Source organism: Papio anubis, chromosome 14 (genome assembly GCF_008728515.1).
Source record: "Papio anubis isolate 15944 chromosome 14, Panubis1.0, whole genome shotgun sequence".
Classification (NCBI taxonomy): domain Eukaryota; kingdom Metazoa; phylum Chordata; class Mammalia; order Primates; family Cercopithecidae; genus Papio; species Papio anubis.
This window is the reverse complement of record NC_044989.1, coordinates 4,850,152-4,871,463: the sequence shown is the minus strand read 5'-3', so window position 1 is coordinate 4,871,463 and position 21,312 is coordinate 4,850,152. Positions and strand designations below refer to the sequence as shown.

Sequence of the window (21,312 nt, the reverse complement as noted above, 5' to 3'; positions counted from 1 at the left end):
AGTCACACCCCAAACTTCATTTTCATGCAATATAACCAGGTAACAAACCTGCACATGGACCCCCTGAATCTGAAATAAGAGTCGAAATTACTACAAAAATAAATAATAAAATAAAATATGTATAAGAAATTAGAAAAGGGGAAATACATTCTTTCCAAATTTATCTTAAATAGCATCCTGCCTAATCATGGAATGCAAGAAAGGATGTTGGCTATTACAGCTATTCAGTGTTTTCCAGATGTTCTGGCCAGTGCAGTAATATGTAAAACAAATAGGCCAGGCTCAGTGGCTCATGCCTGTAATCCCAGCACTTTGAAAGGCCAAGGCAGGTGGATCACGAGGTCAAGAGATCAAGACTATCCTGGCCAACATGGTGAAACTTCATCTGTACTAAAAATACAAAAGTTAGTTAGGCGTGGTGGCACATGCCTGTAATCCCAGCTACTCAGGAGACTGAGGCAGGAGAATCGCTTGAACCTGGGAGGTGGTGGTTGCAGTGCACCGAGGTTGTACCACTGCACTCCAGCCTGGCGACAGAGTGAAACTCCGTCAAAAAAAAAAAACCACAAAAAACCCCCAAAAAACCCAAATAATAATAATAAACAAATAAAAAGTATCACAAAGAATGAAAAGAAAAAAAGAAATAAGATCTAAACAGAAAACAATGAGGCCTCCTGCAGATGGTGCTGAGCTGACCTGCGCATGGTCAACATGGTCTTCCTCTGGATTCAGCATTTCCTTGCCTTCTTGTGCTTTGAAAGATGAGTTCAAGAAATGTCGGTGAGGCCAACAGGACTGACCATGTTCACAGTATCTGTTGAGCCTGGTCAATATTTAGAGACAAAATCCCTACTGGGCATCGGGGAAGGAAAGGGAAGCTGTTACTGTTGTTGTTATACCTGCTTGTAAAAGCTTAATTATTATTAGATCAGGATGTTATTATTTACTAATAATTAATGTAACATGCAAAAACATTTATTACAATGCATGCTGGTTTACTTAGTCAAAGACGATAACAAACCTTCCTTCAGTACTAAGGAACCATCTATGGATTATCTCATTTAATGCTGACACAATTCTATGATAGAAGATCTGTATCACCATTATTATCACCATTTCATCAATTACAAAAAAAAAAATGACATCACACTGAGGGAAGATAAATAACTTGCATCATGTCTAACTAGTAGTTAGTGACAAAATAGTAATTCAAATTAAGAACTGCCTCTAGTCCCCATCACTAATCATTATCCTAGGCTGCCCTGTCTCACCAGACTTGAAGTTTCGCTTGCCCGATCTAGTATTACTATGGTTTCTGCCATCTTCCTTATCCTGCAAGACACTGCAAAGTTCAAATTATTTAGCCACAATGATGTCTTCTTCCCTTGCACTGGAGAAGAAGCACCAGGCGGCTGAATCTGCTCTGTCCTCAACAAGAATACAGCCGACGTGTGAGTCAAACCCTGAGAGAACATTAGGAGCACACTAAATGATTGATGAGGCTGGAGCTTGGTCCTAGAAAAAACATAAAATCTTGACTTTCTGGGTCCAGGTCAACAGGAGTTAATGAGAAGACAAAGCATGGAACTCGGGTAAGGAAGTGACCTTGTGAATTCTCCTACTGCTAACCTACTTGTGCACTTTCATAAAGCAAGTGCTTCTGTTGCTCTTCAAGTTAATTTCCAAATTGGTACCATGCCTAGTTATGTATTCCAATGCTTAGCCTGAGGAAACATTTGCAGACTTGCATCTTATACATGGTCCAGGGCAAGGGTTTTAGAATCACAGAGCTCAAGTCTCAAGCTCCAGCTTGGTTTCTTACTGAAAAGGTGACTTTGGTGACGCAACTTTCCCTGATAATTAACCTCAGCCTCAGAATACTCATAGTATTGAGCTTGATTTCTTACTGAAAAGGTGACTTTGGTGATGTAACCCTCCCTGATCATTAACCTCAGCCTCAGGATGCTCATAGTATTGGGGGTAATTAATGAGAAGATGCAGTTTGACTTTTGTGTCTATGACATCTCAATTTATTTCCATTTTCCCCTTCCTTGTGATCTCAATACCAACGATCCTAAGCATGTGATCTTTTGAGATAAGAGTTTCTGAAAACAGACAAGGAAAAATATTCCTTGACTCAATATTTAAGTATTAAGAGACTACTCTCTATCACAAGCTGGGCTAGATGAGTGGAAGTCAGTGACGATTAGTCAGGTGAGGTCCCTAATCTCATTGTCCTCATGGAATAAAGTGAAGATGATCAAGTTCCTTCCTCTGGGAAGAGTTTGTTTTAATGGAATAAAGTGGAAATCACCAATTTCTCCTTTGAGTATTCTAGTGGATAATGTGTCCTCAGTTTGGCAATTCTTAACCCTGTGTCATATCTCAGCTCATTCCTGCCTTCCAGAAGTCTTCCTTAAACCTGCCACGAACATAGGAATCTACTATAGTAATTAATTTAGCTTCATTGCCTTGTGTTTGCTCACCTACCTGAATGCATGATTTTTGAACTCAGATCTGCCTGTCCAAACTCATTGTTTACTGCTTCCCTTCATACAGTTTATTCTCCAGATAAGCTGACAAGATCTGAAAAAACTGTACACATTGAAGAATGAATGAGTTAATTTATGAATGAGGGAAGTAATAGAGGAAAGAGGGAGAGAGGAAGGGAAGAGAGACGGAAGGCTGGGTCTTGGCCAATGTTCTTTCCACCTCTTTAAAATATGTGCTCTGTATGCAAAGTCCAGGAGAGAACATCACATGTTCATTGCACTTCGTAGGTGGTTTTGTTTGTTTGTTTCATATGTTGTCTAAAAAATTAGGACTTAGATAATATTTTTTAAAAATACATTCCCTTGTGGAAGATAATTCTCTTCAATTTTCTTTCTTCAAATGTCCTCTTCTTTAGTTCCCTTTTCATACACTCCCATATTTTCTATTACATGATCATTTATTAAACAGTAGAGATGTGAAAAGAGTGTGGGGTTTGGAAACAGATGAGAAAAGTATTTAAAATATAAATCTATCCCGTTTTAGTTATATGACTGAGGGGTAGTTATTTACCTTTCTAGGCTACGTTTTATAAATTATATAACTGACAAACATTTTAACTCTAGAAAAAACATAAAATCTTGACTTTCTGGGTCCAGGTCAACAGGAGTTAATGAGAAGACAAAGCATGGAACTCGGGTAAGGAAGTGACCTGGTGAATTCTCCTACTGTTAACCTGCTTGTGCACTTTCATAAAGCACAAGTAAAGGTTCAATGATATAATTCATGAGGAGTTTCTCAGATTTTGAATGTGCAGTAGATAGTAGATTACTGTTCAGAGAAATTTGATGTGTTGTCAATTTTGTCACTATTAATATCAAGAAGATAGTGACCCTGTCCTCCAGCAATGCACAGGGGCAGGTATAGAAAAATAAACCATCCATTGCTATATTCACACTATGTCCCAGGGGCTAGTGGCTGCCCTGGTTTCTGCAATATGTGATTTTTAATGTGGTACCACAGACTCAGACTGGTTTATAAGAAGACAGCCGTACCCTAAGTGATGATGTACCTCTATGTCCCGATTTACAGATGCGAGCACAGAGAGGCAAGATTGCACAGTGGCCTCATGCCGGACACCAGGCCCTGGACTCCAGATTTTCCAGGAGCCTAGGATGCTTTTCATCTTCTCTCATCCCTCACAGCATCTTCTCTTACGGTGATGAACTCAAGTTCACAGACTTCATCTTTTGCAGGTGCGCAAAATGTCCTTCTCTCATTACTACAGCAGCCTTCTCAGTGGCCTCGGTCCTGTGCCTGGCAGCCTAATTGATGCTAACTGATGCAATCCGGCTGCAGTTGCTAGAAGCTTAATTTGTCCTCTAAGCACTTTCCCTGCGCTCCTTCCTGCTGCTGCTTTAGCACCAAAATGGATGGATTCAGCACACTTCATTCCCCACACCCGATTGTGCTGTCATCCTACGTGGGTTCTATGATTCTTTAAAGCCCTCTGACTGTAATTGCATTTCTAATTTTATATCTAAGTATCACTATTTTAATGCTACAACTTAGGATTCATTTCACGTGAGAGATTAGCAGACTGCTTTGTAAACCAGACAACGTCGAAGTCTATAGAATCCTTTTTCGATTGATTAGAACATTTCATTCTCTATTTCTTCCTGAATTCTAAATTTTTCTTCTCCCAAACAACCAGCAATTATACTGAATATTTGTGTTAGAAAATCAAGAATTTCTTAGCATTTGAAACTCGGCGGTTAACCAGTAAGAAAGGAGCTCTGGATGCACTAAACTTATCAAGGTAGCTAAAAACATGGATCGTTGTACGTTATCTCACTTCGGAAACTTTGAGAGGGACTTTTTAAATCAAAATATTACACTACATGTAGCATCTACTTGTCAAGACACTGTTATTAGAATGACCGCCTTCTCATGATTATGCTCATGACTTAATCTTATTTCTATTTTACTAGATTTATTTGAGGATGAAAGAGCACTCAAATTTCTTTTTCTTTTCTTTTTTTTTTTTTTTTTTGAGACAGAGTCTCACTTTGTCACCCAGGACCCAGGCTTGAGTGCAATGGTCTGATCTCGACTCACTGCAACCTCTGCTTCCCAAGTTCAAGCGATTATCCTGCCTCAGCCTCCCGAGTAGCTGAGATTACAGGCACCTGCCACTGCGCCTGGCTAATTTTTGTATTTTTAATAGACACGGGGTTTAACCATATTGGTCAGGCTGGTCTTGAACTCCTGACCTCATGATCCACCCGCCTTGGCCTCCCAAAGTGCTAGCATTACAGATGTAAGCCACCACACCTGGCCTTTTTTTTTTTTTCTTTTTTTGAGACAGAGTCTTGCTCAGTCGCCCAGGCTGAGTACAGTGGTGCGATCTCAGCTCACTGCAAGCTCCAGCTCCCGTGTTCACGCCATTCTCCTGCCTCAGCCTCCCGAGTAGCTGGGACTACGGATGCCCACCACCACGCCTGGCTAATTTTTTGAAGTTTTAGCAGAGATGGGGTTTCACCGTGTTAGCCATGATGGTCTCAATCTCTTGACCTCGTGATCCGCCGGCCTCAGCATCCCAAAGTGCTAGGATTACAGGCGTGAGCCACCATGCCCAGCTCCAAATTTCATTCTTTCAACATGAACACTTACTGAATTTCTACTGTTTAGCAGGAAATTAGCTACGGCATTGAATATGCAGACACAAAAATGGACAATTCATAGACTTCACATAAATTGAATTTCGTAAGTTTCCAGTGAAATTCCCTAGTTAGGATTTCTTAAATCATTTCCATCCAACCATCCACTCCTTCATTCAATTCATGTTTGTTGGCAGCCTGGTGTACATGGGACTCTGTGTTGAGAGCCTTTTCTTTCTGGGAAACAAAGAACAGGCCCTAATATGAGGCAAGTCCTGAAGTTCGTGTTCTCAACCAAGGAACGAGAAAGAGATGGGCAGGGCCCTGAAAGGGACGCACAGTGGTTTGGAGGCCTAACTTAGGTAGTTGGCTTTCTTTCTAACTCTCACAAATTTAGATTTCACAAATTAGGAAAGTGACATCTCAAAATAAATAAATAGGAGAAGTTATTTGTCTTCTCTATAAAATTATCTTCAAAGATTTAAAAAGTATATATACATGAAATAACATGAGTGTTTATTTTGCTGGGCTAATTACAGTGCTTTCACCTCATCAAAGTCAGCAAAAGCAGTGCAAAATCAGCTTCTTAACAACCTTTGAAAGAAAGTGCCTATTCGTCTAAAAATTCCGTATTTTTGACTTTTCACTAATTTCACCTGGTATCACCCAAATGGTCACAATAAGCCAGTGCTTAGACCAGGCTGTGTATAAAGTGACATGCGTAAAAGTCTGGAGCCCAGATTTACACTGAGAATATTATTTATCAGCTGGGTTCTAAAAGGAGTCTCAATGAACCTCATCCTCGCACATTTCCCCCAAATGTCTCCATTGGCCTTAAACCCAGGTAACTGTCAAGAGAAACCAACTCAAGAATTCAATTCATCCCATGCGTTTGTGGAGTGTTGACCACACCTTACAATTCCTTTAGGATCAGTAATGAGAGTGAAATCAGTTCCCACATACAACACCTTCTAGAGCTGGACCCAGCATGTAGTGAGCGTTAGCTCTTGTTGCTAATATCCTCATCTATAAAGGGGAAGGACATCCTCCTCCTGCATTTCCTCTGAGGGCGAGATCTCCTTTGAAGCTCAGGAGAGAGGTTTCTAGAGGCTGACGGGTGATGCCACCCTCCCCTGAAACTCCTCAGCATGCTCCCCTGCTCCCCGGGACTGTTCACCATAGCAATGGGTCCTACCCTGGGAGGTGTCTCGAAGAAGGCACATCTGATGCCCCATGATGACACATTCGGGATTTATTTATTGTTACTCATTTATTTTATTTCATTTTTCCTTCGAGGCAGCCCTCAGCACCCTGTGAGGAGTGAGGGGCGAGGGTAGGGCCTGGGTGCTCCGCTCCTAGCCCCCGTGTGACCGAATCGCAGGATTTCCCAGACAGCTGACATGCAGGCAGCCATGTGCCCCAGCTGGCTCCAGGGGCTTGGGCCCAGCAGGCTCCTGGCGCCAACGTGGCCAGCTCCCGGGGCCCAGCTGGTCTCCGGAGGAGGAAAACAGAGACAAGGTAAGAAGTCCCAGGTGGCAAGAGCCTGTCCATGAAAGCAGCCTGATGGCATCAAATTGATTTTCATTGCCTTGTTTCCTGAAAGTGAGCTCAAGGCAGGAGGCAGAGTTGTGCTCCAGGTGTGAGATGGTTGTGACAGGCCAGTGTTAGCAGACGAGGGCAGAGCTGCCCGTCGCTCCCCAGCAATGGACCACGCATTGGCCTACTTCCATGATTCTCAGCCTCAACACCAGGGACATTCGGAGTTGCATAATTCTCTGTTGGGGGCTGTCCTGTGTGGTGTTGGGTGCCAGTCAGCACCTCTGGCCTCTACCCAATAGGTGCCAGTAGCAACCACCATTGTTGGTAATCAAAAAGAAAACCAAAAATCTCCAGACATTACTACATTTTCCTAAGGAGACAGGCAAAATCACACCCTGTTTTAGAACTATTGCATTAGAAATCAAATTTCATGATCCAGCAATCCCACTACTGGGGATATATATCCAAAGGCAATCAGTATGTCAAAGAGAGACCTGCACTCCCATGTTCAATGCAGCACTAGTCACAATATCAAGATATGGAATCAACCCAAGTGTCTATCAACAAATGAATGGATTTATCAATAAATATGGCATATGCCACAATAAAACACTACTCAGCCTTCAGAAGATGGGAAAAACTGCTATTTGCAGCAACACGGATGAACCTGGAAGACATTATGGAGGTGTAATAAGCCTAGTACAGATGGACAAATACTGCATGATCTCACTTGTATGTGGAATATATTTAAAAGTGGGACTTATAGTAGAGAGTAGAAAGGTGGTTACCAAGGACGGGGTGGAGAATGGTTGGGAAAATATTGGGAAAAAATAAAGAAAAAAATGAGATTTCCTTTTTGGCATAAACCAATGAGTTAGACATCCTTTTCCCCATTATGAATTATGATTAAATAGTAATAGTAGTAGTAGGAAACGGGGGAGGCAGTAGTAGTAATAGTAGTAGTAGTGGTAGCAATAGTAGTAGTAGGAGTGGTAGTCATAGCAGTAATGGTAGCAGTGGCAGTAGTAATAATAGTAGTAGTAGTGATAGTAGTAATATTAGTAATGGCAGCAGTAATAGTAATAGTAGTGGTGATGGTAGTATTAATAGTGGTAGTAGTGGTGATATTAGTGTTAGTAGTAATAGTAGTCGTGGTGATAGTAGTGATAGTAGTAGTAATAGTAGTAGTAGCGGTGGTAGTGGTAGTAATAATAGTGGTAGTAGTGGCAGTAGTAGTAGTGCTACTGGTGGTGGCAGTAGCAGTACTACTAATAGTAGTAGTTGTGGTAGTAATAGTAGTAATGTGGTAGTAATGGTGGTAGTCGTGGTGTTAGTAATAGTAGTAGTGCTGATAGTAATGAGAGTAGTAGTGGTTGTAGTGGTAGTAATGGTAGTAGTGGTATTAGGAATAGTAGTAGTAGTGGTGGTTGTAGTAGTATTAATAGTAGTGGCAGTAGTAGTGGTGTTGGTAGTAATAGTAGGAATAGTAGTGGTTGTAGGAGTAGTAGTGGTGGTAGTAGTAGCGGCAGTAGCAGTAGTGGTGGTAGCAGTGATAGTAGTAATAGTGATAATAGTGATAGTAGTGGTGGTAGTAGTAATAACAGTAGCAGCAGTAGTAGTAACAGTAGCTAACGCTAATTAAGAGCAGCAGGCTTTCTGAAAAGGTGGCCACATGAACTCATGAGGGCCTCACAGTGGCCTTGTGGCACAGGCGCTGAGATGGAGGGTGATTCCAGTGTTTCGCCTCCAAGGGGTGATTCCCACTTTTACAGAGGCCTTCAAGGTGCAACACAAAACAAACTATTTTACATATCGTGGAAGAGCCAGCGAGGGAGGGCTCAGGACAGAGTGTCTGCTGGCTGACTTCATTTCATTCCTTGTGCATCTAAGCCTAAGGGTTTGTGCTAGGTTATTGGGAGGTACAGAGACGGCATAGTGCTGCTCCTGTCCTCTAGGAATTGACTAGAGTTCAGTAAATGGAAATGTGGACAAGTAACCACATGTATTGTTGAGGGCACTGTCCTTTCTCATAAGAAGTCACCTGGAGACAGATATGGATATGAATGTAGTCCTTGGTCAGAGTTCCCCAATCTGGGCACTGTTGGCATCTGGGGATGAATGACTATTTGTTTTAGGGTTTGCCCTGTGTATTGTTGGATACTTCTCAATATCTCTAACTTTTACTACTGGATGCCAGTACCACCTTCTCACCAACCTCTCCCCCAAGTTATGGCAACCCAAAATGTCTCAGATGTTGCCAAATGTCCCCTGGGGTGCAAGGTTGCCACTGGTGGATGGCTCAGATCTGGTAGACATGCAGAAAGGTCTCTATAACTGATACAAACCACACTGCTCGTCTCCAGCTGGCCTTCCTCCATCACACCCCAGTGGAGGAGGCTGCGGGGAGAGACACAGAAGTTCCCTTCCCTCCCCGGGTCTCGGGACATGCAGGCTTCCCAGCGCAGAGGAGAGCGGGTGATTGTTCACTTTAAAGTCATCAAAGCAGAACCAATGGCAGTAAGCAAGAAGCCCTTTTCCCTCATTGAATTCCGTTTTAATTGTCATTGAGAAAATCAAGAGAACAAACTAGGAAAAGGTAAGACACATGGGAGAAGCGTTCAGAGGGAACACAGGCACGGATTCCTTCATCATTAGTCATGAGTGCGAAGACTGAGATACACATTATTTACCAAGTAGACCACAGGTGCGGGGAGCACACGCGAATATTTGCTGTACTCATTCTCCAAACAAGCTGTGGACTGAGAACGAAATACATGCTTTTGGAATAAATTAATGTTTGTCATTCTGGAATATTTTGTGCTTATGAGGAAAATGTCATTTTTTTCACATTTGAGAAGTTTTTACCTTATCCAGCACTGCATGTCTTTAACTGCTTGTAAATATAGAAATACTATCCACTTTATATCTCTTTTAAAATAATTATTCCAAAGCCCTGCCCTGTACCTTCCGGCTGGGAAGTTGATATTTAAGGCACACTTAAATAAAATACACGAGGACACTAGACTGTCTTTAATAAAAACAAGCTGCCTACATAATACACTTTGTACGAAAGAGAAAGGATTAATAAAAAATGTCTCCCCCACCTGCCTGCCGCAGCAGGGGACGTATTTCTCTGGGTTAAGTCATTGTCTGCAGATGGTCCCATAGAAACACAAATATGTTACTCAGAACAAGATAATGCATTAATCAACACATTATCACCGAGTTATTAATGAGGTAAGCCAATTAGGACATTCACTCACTCAACATTTACTGTAGGATTACCATATGCCCACTGCTGGTTAAGTGCTGAGGGCACAGAAGGAAAGCAGACGTGAGCCCTTGTCTCCGGGAGGACACAGTTTGCTGAGAAAGATAAACTTATAAACATAGAAGCTGCAGTTGTGACATGACACGCTTCGGCTTAAACTGTTGATTTCCCTGGAGTGCTGTTGTCAATCCCCTTCTCAGGAGGACCACATCAGCGCTTCCCAGCATGGCTGCATATCAGAAGCACCTGGGCGCTCTTTAAATCTACAGATGTCCAGCCTTCCCAACAACCCCAGACAAATTAAATCCTAATCTCTGGAGTGGCTGGGAAGCAGCAGAAGTTTTAAACTTCCCTGGGTAATTCTGTTGCACAGTTAGGATTAGAAACCACCATTCTACTACTTTCCCTTGGATAATTACACCCCAAGGCAAGGCTTCAATTTCTCTGTTTCCTAATCTTGCCTAGTCAGTAGAATTACAGTGATGACAATTACTGTAATATAATTTCTCAGGGCTCTCTCTAGAAGGACTGATTCGGCTTGGGTAAAAACTAAGAGATCTGCATTTTTGGAAAAGGCTGTATGTGATACTTAGGATGAAAGTTTGAAAATAACCGAGAAACATACGTGTAGCTTCAGAATCGACTTCACCTGCTCATGGCACTGACTGCTTGTTCCCACACATACGACCAATCCAAGCTGCAAACTCGTCCTGGAACTCTCATCAGAGTCCTGAACTCACAAATGATTCTATCAAAACACCTCTCCTCTCTTCCATTCTCATCCAGACATCTAGGGGAAGCTCTCTACTCCTCTGTTGGAGCTTCTCATCTCATAAATTCCCCAAATAGGAAAGTCCACAACCCTCAGCATGTGGCTGGAGCCAGCTCTTCCAACTCGTGATGCATTCGTTTCTTCCCAACTCTAAGCTCAGTCAAACTGGTGGCTTTAATTCATCAAGGGTGGAAATAGTTACACCTCAGGAATTGACCAAGATCACAAATTACGACTCTTCTTTTCTTTCTTTCGGATAGCTGGTGCTCAAATATTTACCAGCAAACCAGTGGCATTCACCCATTTTCCTCAAGGCAGAAGAGACACTAGTCTCGCTGGGATACACTCGAGCAGAATCTGGAAAGACTTCAGATTGAGTAAATGCTGAGAAAGGTAAGAATAGGATATTTGATATGGTGTGGTTAGAAAATAAGTCAAACTTCTTGACAGTAACAGACAGACAAGATGTCAGCAGAGTGATGGAATCAAAAAAGATTTATCATCCACTCGAAATAATGCCTCACAGTTTTTTCTGGAGTTACTCCTGAACGACATCAGTTCATGTTATTTAAACAGCCTCATTTTCTGCTTCGTAACAAAATACTTCCTGATAGTTAATGTGGCTGAAATGTAGAAAGTATTTACTTTGTGGAAAAGGTGTGAATTTTCCCCCTCTCAAAGGATGACATTAAGCATTCTCTTGGCAAAAGGATTTATATTAAGTATGTTAGATAGAAATTTTATTAGTATAATTACAGATTTTTTTGATTTTTTAAATCATTATTCAGCAACTGCAGTTATTTTGTCATTGGTCTCTTTTTTTTAAGAACCAATATCAAAGACCATTCTTTATCATAGTATTAGTTCATGGTAACTGATGGAAACATTATTTTCAGGAGGAATGAATGTATTTTGATGATTTAAGTCCTGAAGATGTCATTTTATAAGAAAGAGAAAACCTAACTTTGGGACTTTCGGGCTGATGGGACCCACACCTCGGAGTGAAAATGCCCGGTGTGGGTGAGTGCGGTGGTGCCAGAAGGTGCAGGGCGTTAGGATCCTGCCTTTGACACCAAATGTGCTCACATTCTACACGGTTGCCATCCTGATGACCTCTGCATTCTGTGCCAAAAATAAATGACTATTATCAGTCTTCTAGAAAACATACAGTCTGTATCATTATCAGAGGTGTTCAACACAAAATAAAATGAATAATAGCTAAAATGGAACCTAGTAGAATTTATTATAGACAAAAGAACTGCCTGAGTAATTATGTCTTATTAGTAACACTAAAAAACTGCAAAAGATGACCTGGGAACAGTTAGACATGTTTGAAATACTCGACACAAAGGAAAATACACTATAGCCTATAAGGATTTGCTTTGTAATAGAAAAAAAAAAAAACAAAAAACTGAGGGAACTGAGTGAGGAAAGAACTGAGGAGACTAATTAAAAATCAGAGATGTTACCGTTAGAATAAGGAGAGGGAAAAACAAAGTCTTAAGAATGTGAGGTGGGGGCAGGAAGAACTAAGGAGATGCTGGTACCCTGCCCAACACGTGGGAATCCCTCCCAGCCTGTCCCCCTCCGCACACTCCATACCCAGCCCCAGACAAATCAGCTGGTGTCTGACACGCAGGGATTTGTTGGGTGGATGTACGTATGCATGTATATATGCACGCATGCATGTATGTGTGTCGGTGTTAAGTGTGTGCGCATTGTGAAAACCAGCTAATGGGAAGGACTTTTCACTGAGCTTCTGTTTCTCAATAAGGAGATATAGGAACTTACAGAAGTGAGAAGGCAGTGTTTTATCTTTTATAGACTGTTGGGGTGAAGATTAAGCCAAATAACTGGATTGACAACAGGCAGGGGCCCTCCTCAACATCTGTGCTGTCTTCACAGTGCACTGGCCTCTGGCAGTTGGAGCTGAATGAGGCAGGGAAGAGAACCTCGAGTCAACCACACCTAGAATGGCTCCTCTTTGAGGACCTCATCTATTCAACAACAGGCACTGAGTAAGTACTTACATTGATAGGTCTCTATGATAGGTGCTGCGCATGTGATGTGAACGAGAACAACTGTCTCCCCTCAGAAAGTACAAATCTGGTAGACTTTGGTATGGAAAGGAAAATTAATTCTGTTTTCTCTGTGGAAGAAGATAACTGGACCACTGAGTGTTCAGTATTTTCAGACTTGAAACATCAAGCTTGGTTCTACCAAAAATGTCTTCATGTGACAAAACAAAAAACAAACAAATAAAAAATACATGTATCACCTGAATTCCCTAATCCTGAAACTCATTTCTGTCTCCTTCACTGACCTTTGTCCCTCACCCATCCTTCCTTCCAGGGTTCCACTGTATGTGGGGCCCTGCACTCACCACTACCTTCACACAGGTCCCATGGAATGATCGTTTTTGATTATCTGTCTCCCCAGAGGATCTTTGACCTGAGAGCAGAGATTGAGCATTTGCCTACAGTGTTATCTGCCTTTAAGCTAGCCCATGATAGCATAAAGAGACTCCACATCCTCATTTCAGCACAGAATTCATCTCAGTATCCCATGACTTTACACGTCTTCTTTCCTTGGATTTCTCTCTCTTCCCTTGGCTTCAGTATTTGGACAGGTACCACTGTGCTTTCTTTTTTCATGCTGTTTGCTTCCTTAAGATTTGGTTTTCTATGTAATCCATATAGACCCCATTATTGTACTTAAATCATACAGTTAAAGTCAAAGAATATCCACATATCACTATTACCATCTGGATGCCAGTCACCTTAATCTTGGTCTCAAAACTGTTTGTGGGCAGTTTATAATTCCATTAATTTCTTGAAAAAAAATCGAGAAAAGACATGCAATTTATGAAGTTTTAATTTATTGGGTCTGTTAAGTTATGTATTTTTCTTGATATTTTAAAATATTGCTATATTTATTAATGTTAACTATTAAGTAACTTACAAGTATTTCCAAAATTAATGGTAATTTGAAGTTATTTAGTGCCAGAGTTACATTGCATTTGATTAATCTTCACCTTAATATAAGGAAACATATTGTTTGATGGGTTTGTGGATATTATTTGGTAAACAGTTATAAATTTACCACATCCCAGAAATTAAACATCTCAAGACTATCTCATTCTTTTATTTCAAAAAAAATTACACATTTTCAAATTCAAAAGCAATGTCATGTTAATATTTAATGGACTGATGTGTCCTTTTTGTTTTCAGATTTACATAGTCATTGTCCTTGGATCCTAAGCAAGAAAGTAATCTGGAGTGAGCTGTGGTCATCTGTGTGTGTTTGCATTTGTGGAATAATTTCCACCACTGCTTATTCTTATGAGAATGAGAGTAAGAAGCAGCTGACGGATTCAGATTGGGTATCATTATTAAAGCTGCTCTCTAACCTTTGTAAAACTTTACAAGCTTAGACAATAAAAGAGAGTAGAAATACTTTTATATGCATGACCCAACTTGGTTCTTGGCCACTCAATGTGGAGACCCAAGTAATGATAATATAAGGCAGAATAGAGTAAATGTATGATTCAGTCATAGTTTTATACAAATTTAACTTTCACTTTTCTGAGAAAATGTGTGCCTCCTTAGGTTAATCTTTTTAAGTCTATAGGGTTCCGAGGGCTGAGCCAACATTTTTCCTTGAATTTCTTCCCTTTAAAGTACTTATCTAAAAGCATGTGTACACACACACACAGACACACACACACACACACACACACACAGCACTCTATATATCCCTTCATTTGATTTGTTTCTTAATTTTTCTCTTCTTAAAACAGCTTCAGTGGCCTCAGGGCCCAAGTTCTGTAGGCTCAGTCGTCTCCTTGTATTCCGCTCTCATCAAAGCACCTGGCACAGAACAGATGCTCAATAAATGTACTTTGACTTGCTTCCTATCTAACTATAGGTAACTGAACAGATAAATGGATAGCTAAATAAATACAAAGAAAGTAAGCTTGAGGAATTAAAAAGATTATTTCTAACAATATATTTTGTATTGTATGGATATTTATGCCTAACTTAACAAAGTAACTGAAAGTGCTTACAAGCAAAAACAGTTATTAGCAAAGTCATTAATTAGGGTCGTTTGGGCTGCAATGTAAAGGACAATTACTCTTTTAGGTTAAGATTTAGCCATATTGAAAGTCTACCATTGAGTAAAGCTATTGTGTTAAGCTTATCCTCTTCTGGGAAATTTCACACATAATTGTGAAATCCAAGAACTTTAACTCTTACTGGCATGCCATAATGACTGTAATAAACTAAGGACTCTGAGTCCATAGACTTAGAATCTAGTTCTAACAAATAAACGAAATGTATTTAATAAAGCAAGTCTGAACACAACTAAACAGGATACGTGTTGTAAGTTTTCTCCTTTCTAATCAATAAGTACTTACTGAGTGTTAGGTACTTGTCTAGTGACTGCCACTTAGACCACTGGGCCCAAATCCTAAAGTTTAAAAAGACAACACCTCCTAGAGTAGGTGTGCCAGATTTAGCAAAGAAAGATACAGGGTACCCAGTTAAATCTGAAATTGAGATTAAAACAGGGATTTTTGTTGTTGCTATAAATACGTCCCAAAGAGGGAAATATGTGAACAAAAGGAAAAGGAAAGTAAAATAATCCAAGTGAAAACAGTATCCCAGTTGAAGCACAGAAGTCACGTGAACAAGATACATATTTAGGGACTAAGGAGAAGCTTAGTTTACCTGGAGGAGAAGGTGTTATGTCTCAGAAAAGGACACTCATTTAATGTTTGTCTTGTGTATTGGATACTATTGCTAACTGTGTTATACTTGGATTAGATTAACTCTTTTCATCACTTTTGCTATATAGGAATCATAACTTTCATTTTACTGATGGAGAAATTGAGCTTTAGAGAGGAAAATCCATGCCCAAGTTTACACAACAAAAATCAGTGGGCTGGGCATGGTGGCTGACGCCTGTAATCCCAGCATTTTGGGAGGCTGAGGTGGGCAGATCATCTGAGGTCAGGAGTTTGTGACCAGCCTGGCCAACATGGTGAAACCCTGTCTCTACTAAAAGTACAAAAAAATTAGCTGGGCATGGTAGTGGGTGCCTGCAATCCCAGCTACTTGGGAGGCTGAGGCAGAAGAATCACTTGAACCCAGGAGACGGAGGTTGCAGTGAGCCAAGATGGCGCCACTGTACTCCAGCCTGGATGACAAGAGCGAAACTCTGTCTCAAAAAAAAAAAAAAAAAAAAAATCACTGAAGCCAGATACAACCTGCACTATCCAACTCCAAACACAATTCCCTTCTAGTGAGCTATGCTGCCTTACCTGTAGATACATAATTGTTAAATTTAAGACAAAATTGGATATCCAAGTCGTAAGTGGTCAGATTCTGGAGGCATTCAAAGTAGAAATAATACATTATTCAACGAGTGATTCTTTTTCCCCTAAAAACAGAAACGGATCACCGTGTGCCTCCAATGTACATCACTCACCTTGACTTTCCTGCACATCTCCTAGCAAATGCCTTAAGCTCCACCAACAACAAGACAGCTGTTCTGCTTAGGTCGGCCATTCTGAATTCAATTCTCACTTTCTCACAGGTGCTAACTTCTAAATCCCTGATCAAACACAACTGTTAATTAAGAATACTCAATATAATTCTCGCCTCCAACATGTGTCAACTCCACACTCCCTGATCAAGCTGAAATCTGGTATGATCCCCCCACAATAACTGTTTACATGCTAAGATCACACCCTCTGCAGTGAGGTAGACAAGTACTACACTTTCTCCATTTGGGGATAATTGTATTCACTGCTGTGAAATTCACCATAACAGTCTACATGAGGATCAATTTTATGGAAAATATAACAATCACAAAGCCGTGAAAAATAGATTGGGGCAAAACATATGGCAAGATGAGATTTCATTGTTCCCTCAATTGCTCTTCTAATATTCCTGATGAAATGTCCATGTCTAAAATAATAGCCAGGGGAGTTTAGAAGCATTGAATTTGATGCAAAAAATAAGCATACAACTATGAGATTGCCATAGATTTTTGGTTGTTTTTAAAGTTCAAAGAAACAGACAATAAAGCATGAATACAGAATGACTTTTGAGAAATAATGACAATTCTGAGAAAACTGTTATACAAAAAAACTCTTGACATTAACTATGTTGGTCTGTTTCAGCTGTCTGACTTGAGTTTGGAGAATTTTGTATGTGGAAATGGCATAAGAGAATAATTCACAGGAATTTTTTGATTGACATTTATAAGATACAATGAAAAGAACATAGGATGTAGAGTAAGACAGACTCCAGTTTAAATCCCAGTTCCTTCTGATTTCAAGATGGCTTAATGCTGGTTCAGTTACTCATTCTCTATTGCTTCAGTTTTCTCCTCTGTAACATGAGAAATAAGAAAAGTACAGAGAGCAGTACTGGTCAGTAATTTATAAGTGCTAATATCCTGCAGTAACCACCTACATTCAATTCTAGACTAATTTTCTGTTTAACTTGGAGATGTATGAGTTACGTTAGTACTATAAAGGACTTTAAAATGTAGACTTTAAAGTGAAAAATAAGTTTGAAGTGTTCAGGCTCAGTGCACAGCCTCACCCACCTGGAAGTTATTTCTACTATGGTAATAAGCGTTGGTTACATGGTGTTGTCTCCTTCAGTTAAGTACAAGGGCTAGAATCAATAGACATTCCTGTCTCATTTGCTCTCTTTTGCTATAGTTTGTTCCAAATTGATACGGTGTGGCTGTGTCCCCGCCCAAATCTCATCTTGAATTGTAGCTCCCATAATTCCCATGTGTTGTGGGAGGGACCTGGTGGGAGATAATTGGATCATGGTGGTGGTTTCCCCTACATTGTTCTCGTGGTAGTGAGTAAGTCTCACAAGATCTGATGGTTTTATAAGGAGTTTCCCCTTTCACTTGGCTCTCATTCTTTCCTCACCTGCCGCCATGTAAGACGTGCCTGTCACCTTCCGACATGATTGTGAAGCCTCCCCAGCCACGTGGAATTGTGAGTCCATTAAATCTCTTTTCCTTTATAAATTACTCACTCTCAGGTGTGTTTTTATCAGCAGCATGAAAACAGACTAATACACTAAACTTTTAATTAGACCCTAGAAAATTTAGAACTTTTCTTACAAAGAGAGAAGATACTTCAGGTCCAAGATACCTTTCTTGTTCCATATTTGCCTCTTTGGTTTCCATTAATCTTCATGACTCTCCTGAGATGTGCACTCTCTTCCTCGTATTAGCTATGTGATCCCCATAATTCCCTATCCTCTAAAAGCCTCAATTTCTTCATTTGTTAAAAGAGATAAGACAGTTATGAGGATTCAATAACATTGGCTCATGATTGGCACTTGTTCAGCATCAGCATAGGTTGGTGAGTTCTTTCTTCTCTCCAATCTTCTCTTCTGTTGTATCACCCCCTTCTATTCTAGCTACGTGTTTCATTCGGAAGCCAGGCTTGTCCACTTTGCTGCTTGATTTCTGACTTACCTATTTGCCCCTAACTTTTTGAGGAGTGGCCGTTCTTCTGTCTTGGCTGCACATTCACAGCTCATAACAACCCTGACTGCAGTGCTCTACTGAGTCCTTAGAACCAGATGCCTGCTTCATCTACTTCCTGTACCAATGCAACCTTCAGGAACCATGGCCTAGGAAAGGATCACAAGCCCCTTCTCTGGGCAGGGAGAGAAAATATGGAAGGGTTAAATATGTCACACTTTTTTTCAGTTTTCTTTTGTCAAATGTTTTATTTCAGAAAAGTCAGCAGACCTTATACCTACTACTTGTCACTGAGTCAGACAGGTGACCCAGAATTTCTATTCTCCACAGTGATTGATTTAGTGAACTGGCTTATAAAGTGATTCTTCACTGACCATTTTTTTAAACTTTCATTTCTATTCTTCTGGACTTTTGGAATGACGTTTGGTATGCGAGGCTTGACTTGAAAGCTGGCATTTTAGTTTCTGTGTCCCAGAACTATAACTTTGCTGCTCACAAGAAGGGAGGCTCCATCCAATCATTAAAACTTCTGGACTTTGGATGTTGAAAGAGAAATAATTGTAATGGATCTGTGTTGCATGTTTATTCAAGGAAAAATATTCCTTTTTTGCTTCACATGGAGCCCACGCTTGGAAAAAACAAAAACAAAAGCAAACTATAATTCAATTGTATTGTATTCTATAAACTTAAGTACAGGTTTTCATTCAAGTATGTATCAACAGAGAGCTGCTAGTCAGAGCTTCTAGTTGGCATATAAAATACAAAGCTACCAGCCACGGGGCTGTGCTGACAGAGAGGTTAGATGTTCAGAAATCACAGGTGTAGCTCAACCAAGAAAAGACAAAAGGGCAAGGTTGACTCTTGAGTCATTACTAAGGAATTCATTCGGGAGACCAAATGCGATGGCCTGGAAGAGAACATCTAAGATTCTAAAATCTAATAAATGAAAGAGCAGACGGGAATCAAGCAGGAAGTATCTGAGGAAACTGAGATGAGCACTGCAGTGTTGATAAACTGGACTTTCCTTATCAGTGGGTGCTGGAGATGGGAGAGGTAACTCAATGACGAAGCACAGAGAGAACACATCGCCACATTGAGTGAGACAGACAAAGTGAGTGGAAGAAGGAGGGGAAAGAAAGGGAGGAAGGGGTACAGGGAGCAAGGGAGGGAGGGAAGAAATGAAAGAGAAGGAAGGAATGAAGGGAGGAAGGAAGAAATTAAAGAGAGGAAGGAAAGAAGGGAGGAAGAAAGGAAGGAAAGAAGGAAGGAAGGGAGGGAGGAAGACAGGAAAGGAGGCAGAGAAGGATGAGAGGGAAGGAAGGAAGGGAGGGAGGGGGAAAGGGAGGGAGGAAAGAAGAAAAGGAAAGGAAAGGGAAGGAAGGAAGAAAGAAAGAAAAGAAAGAAAGAGAAAGAGAAGAGAAAAGAAAAGAGTAAGGAAGAAGGAAAGAAGGAAGAGAGAAAGGGAAAAAGGAAGGGAGGAAAATGGAAGAAATGAAAGGATAGAAAGAAAGAAAAGAAATAAATTGATTGTTGAGTCATTTTCTGTGACTTCAATGATGAATGTCTAATTTTTTATTAGGCTCTTTAAAATACTGAAAGTGATGTCTACATTGTTAGAGTTTCTTTCTTAAACCCAGAGGCAGAACCGCTGCATTGGATGATTGATAAGGTAATCTTTAGTTATGTAGAATTCATAAGGTAATCTTTAGTTAAGTAGAATATGATATACAGTAAAAACTTATTTAACTCCACCTGGTGTTAGCCTTCCCTCTCGTGTGGTACAAAGACATTCACCCATGTTTACTAAAGGGAATATAAAGTACACCTGTAGGTAAAAGCATATGGTTTTCACTAAATCAAGAAATGAAGAGCTCTCTAGGGAAAACTGAATTATCTAATCTGATAAGTTTGAGGCAGTCATATTATGAAGGAATTTTAAGTTTCAATAACTTTAGCAAAGTGGAAGCCCATGTTGTTTCCATTCCCACATCATATAAAAGCAGTCATCTAAGATTTCAGGAAATAAAGTTGTAATATTTTTGGATGATGGGAAAAATATAGATTAGCAGCCTATGTTAATTCACTTTTTTATGCACTGGAACCCACTGCAAAGGGAGAAGCAGGCATTTTCACAGCAATTACAATTACATTCCTGCACGAGGGCCATGAGCCTCTGGATTAGAAGATGTGCCAGCCAAATATAGGAGAAAGCAACAGCCTGAGAAAGCTAGTAGTGGAATCTCCTCCATGCACCATCCATTATCACCAGGGCTGGCACTAAACGTTTCGTGCATTAATTTTTCAAGCTGCTTTTTTTTTTTTCAAGCTGCTGCTTATTTGGGCACCTCCATTTCATGGCTTCAGAGGAATTCGCAGCATTATTCTCTCTAGCAATGCGGAAAAGGTTGGCACAATAATGTCTTTCCTTTAAAATATTGTAGATGACTATTATAAGACATTTATTCATCATTACAGGAGACAAATTTGGAGTCCTTTCAAATTTATCTTCCTGAGAAAGTTCTGAAATGATGCATTGGGAATATATTTGCATCCTTAGTAATAAGACACTGGTAAGTACATAACACTAAACAATCACTATCTCAGGTGCGAGAATGAAGTCCACAGCTAGAAGGAGAGTTAGGCAGGTGACAAATCCAAGGTGAAAAGGGCAGAATCTCCTCCATGATGAGGAACAGACCTAAGACTGGTCTTAAATTTCAGTCACTGGGCTGGGTAAAAAATGTGGAGGGGGCGAATATTTAGGGTATGGGATAAATAAATGACAACAGGTTTGAATTCTGATGAGGCAGTCTCAGAAATCAAGAACTGAATCCAGAACTCAGGCTCTGCTGTGGCCTGGGCTTCAGAAACAGTACCCTAGTAGCCAGGAGGAAGATGTTCTTGAAGAGACACATTGCCCTAGTTCAGACGACGGGCCTTGCTATTACGAGTGTTGACACTGTAGATGTTTGAGGTGAGGGATGCAGGAGTATGGCTCCGGGATGAGAAAAGTCAGGAAAGGAAGCAAGGAGTTAAGTAAGTGGAAGGGAAACAAA

At 40.4% G+C, this 21,312-nt stretch overlaps 1 long non-coding RNA gene across 3 annotated transcripts in view; it reads left to right on the top strand.

Annotated features, from left to right (window-relative positions):
• LOC103881159 overlaps positions 1-21,312 on the top strand; it is a 51,795-nt gene that overhangs the window by 14,591 nt on the left and 15,892 nt on the right. For all 3 annotated transcript variants that reach the window (XR_004178166.1, XR_004178167.1, XR_004178165.1), the window contains exons 4-7: positions 3,583-3,746; positions 6,451-6,668; positions 10,993-11,125; positions 12,638-12,750. This is a non-coding gene — a long non-coding RNA (uncharacterized LOC103881159). The remainder of the gene's footprint in view (positions 1-3,582; positions 3,747-6,450; positions 6,669-10,992; positions 11,126-12,637; positions 12,751-21,312) is intronic.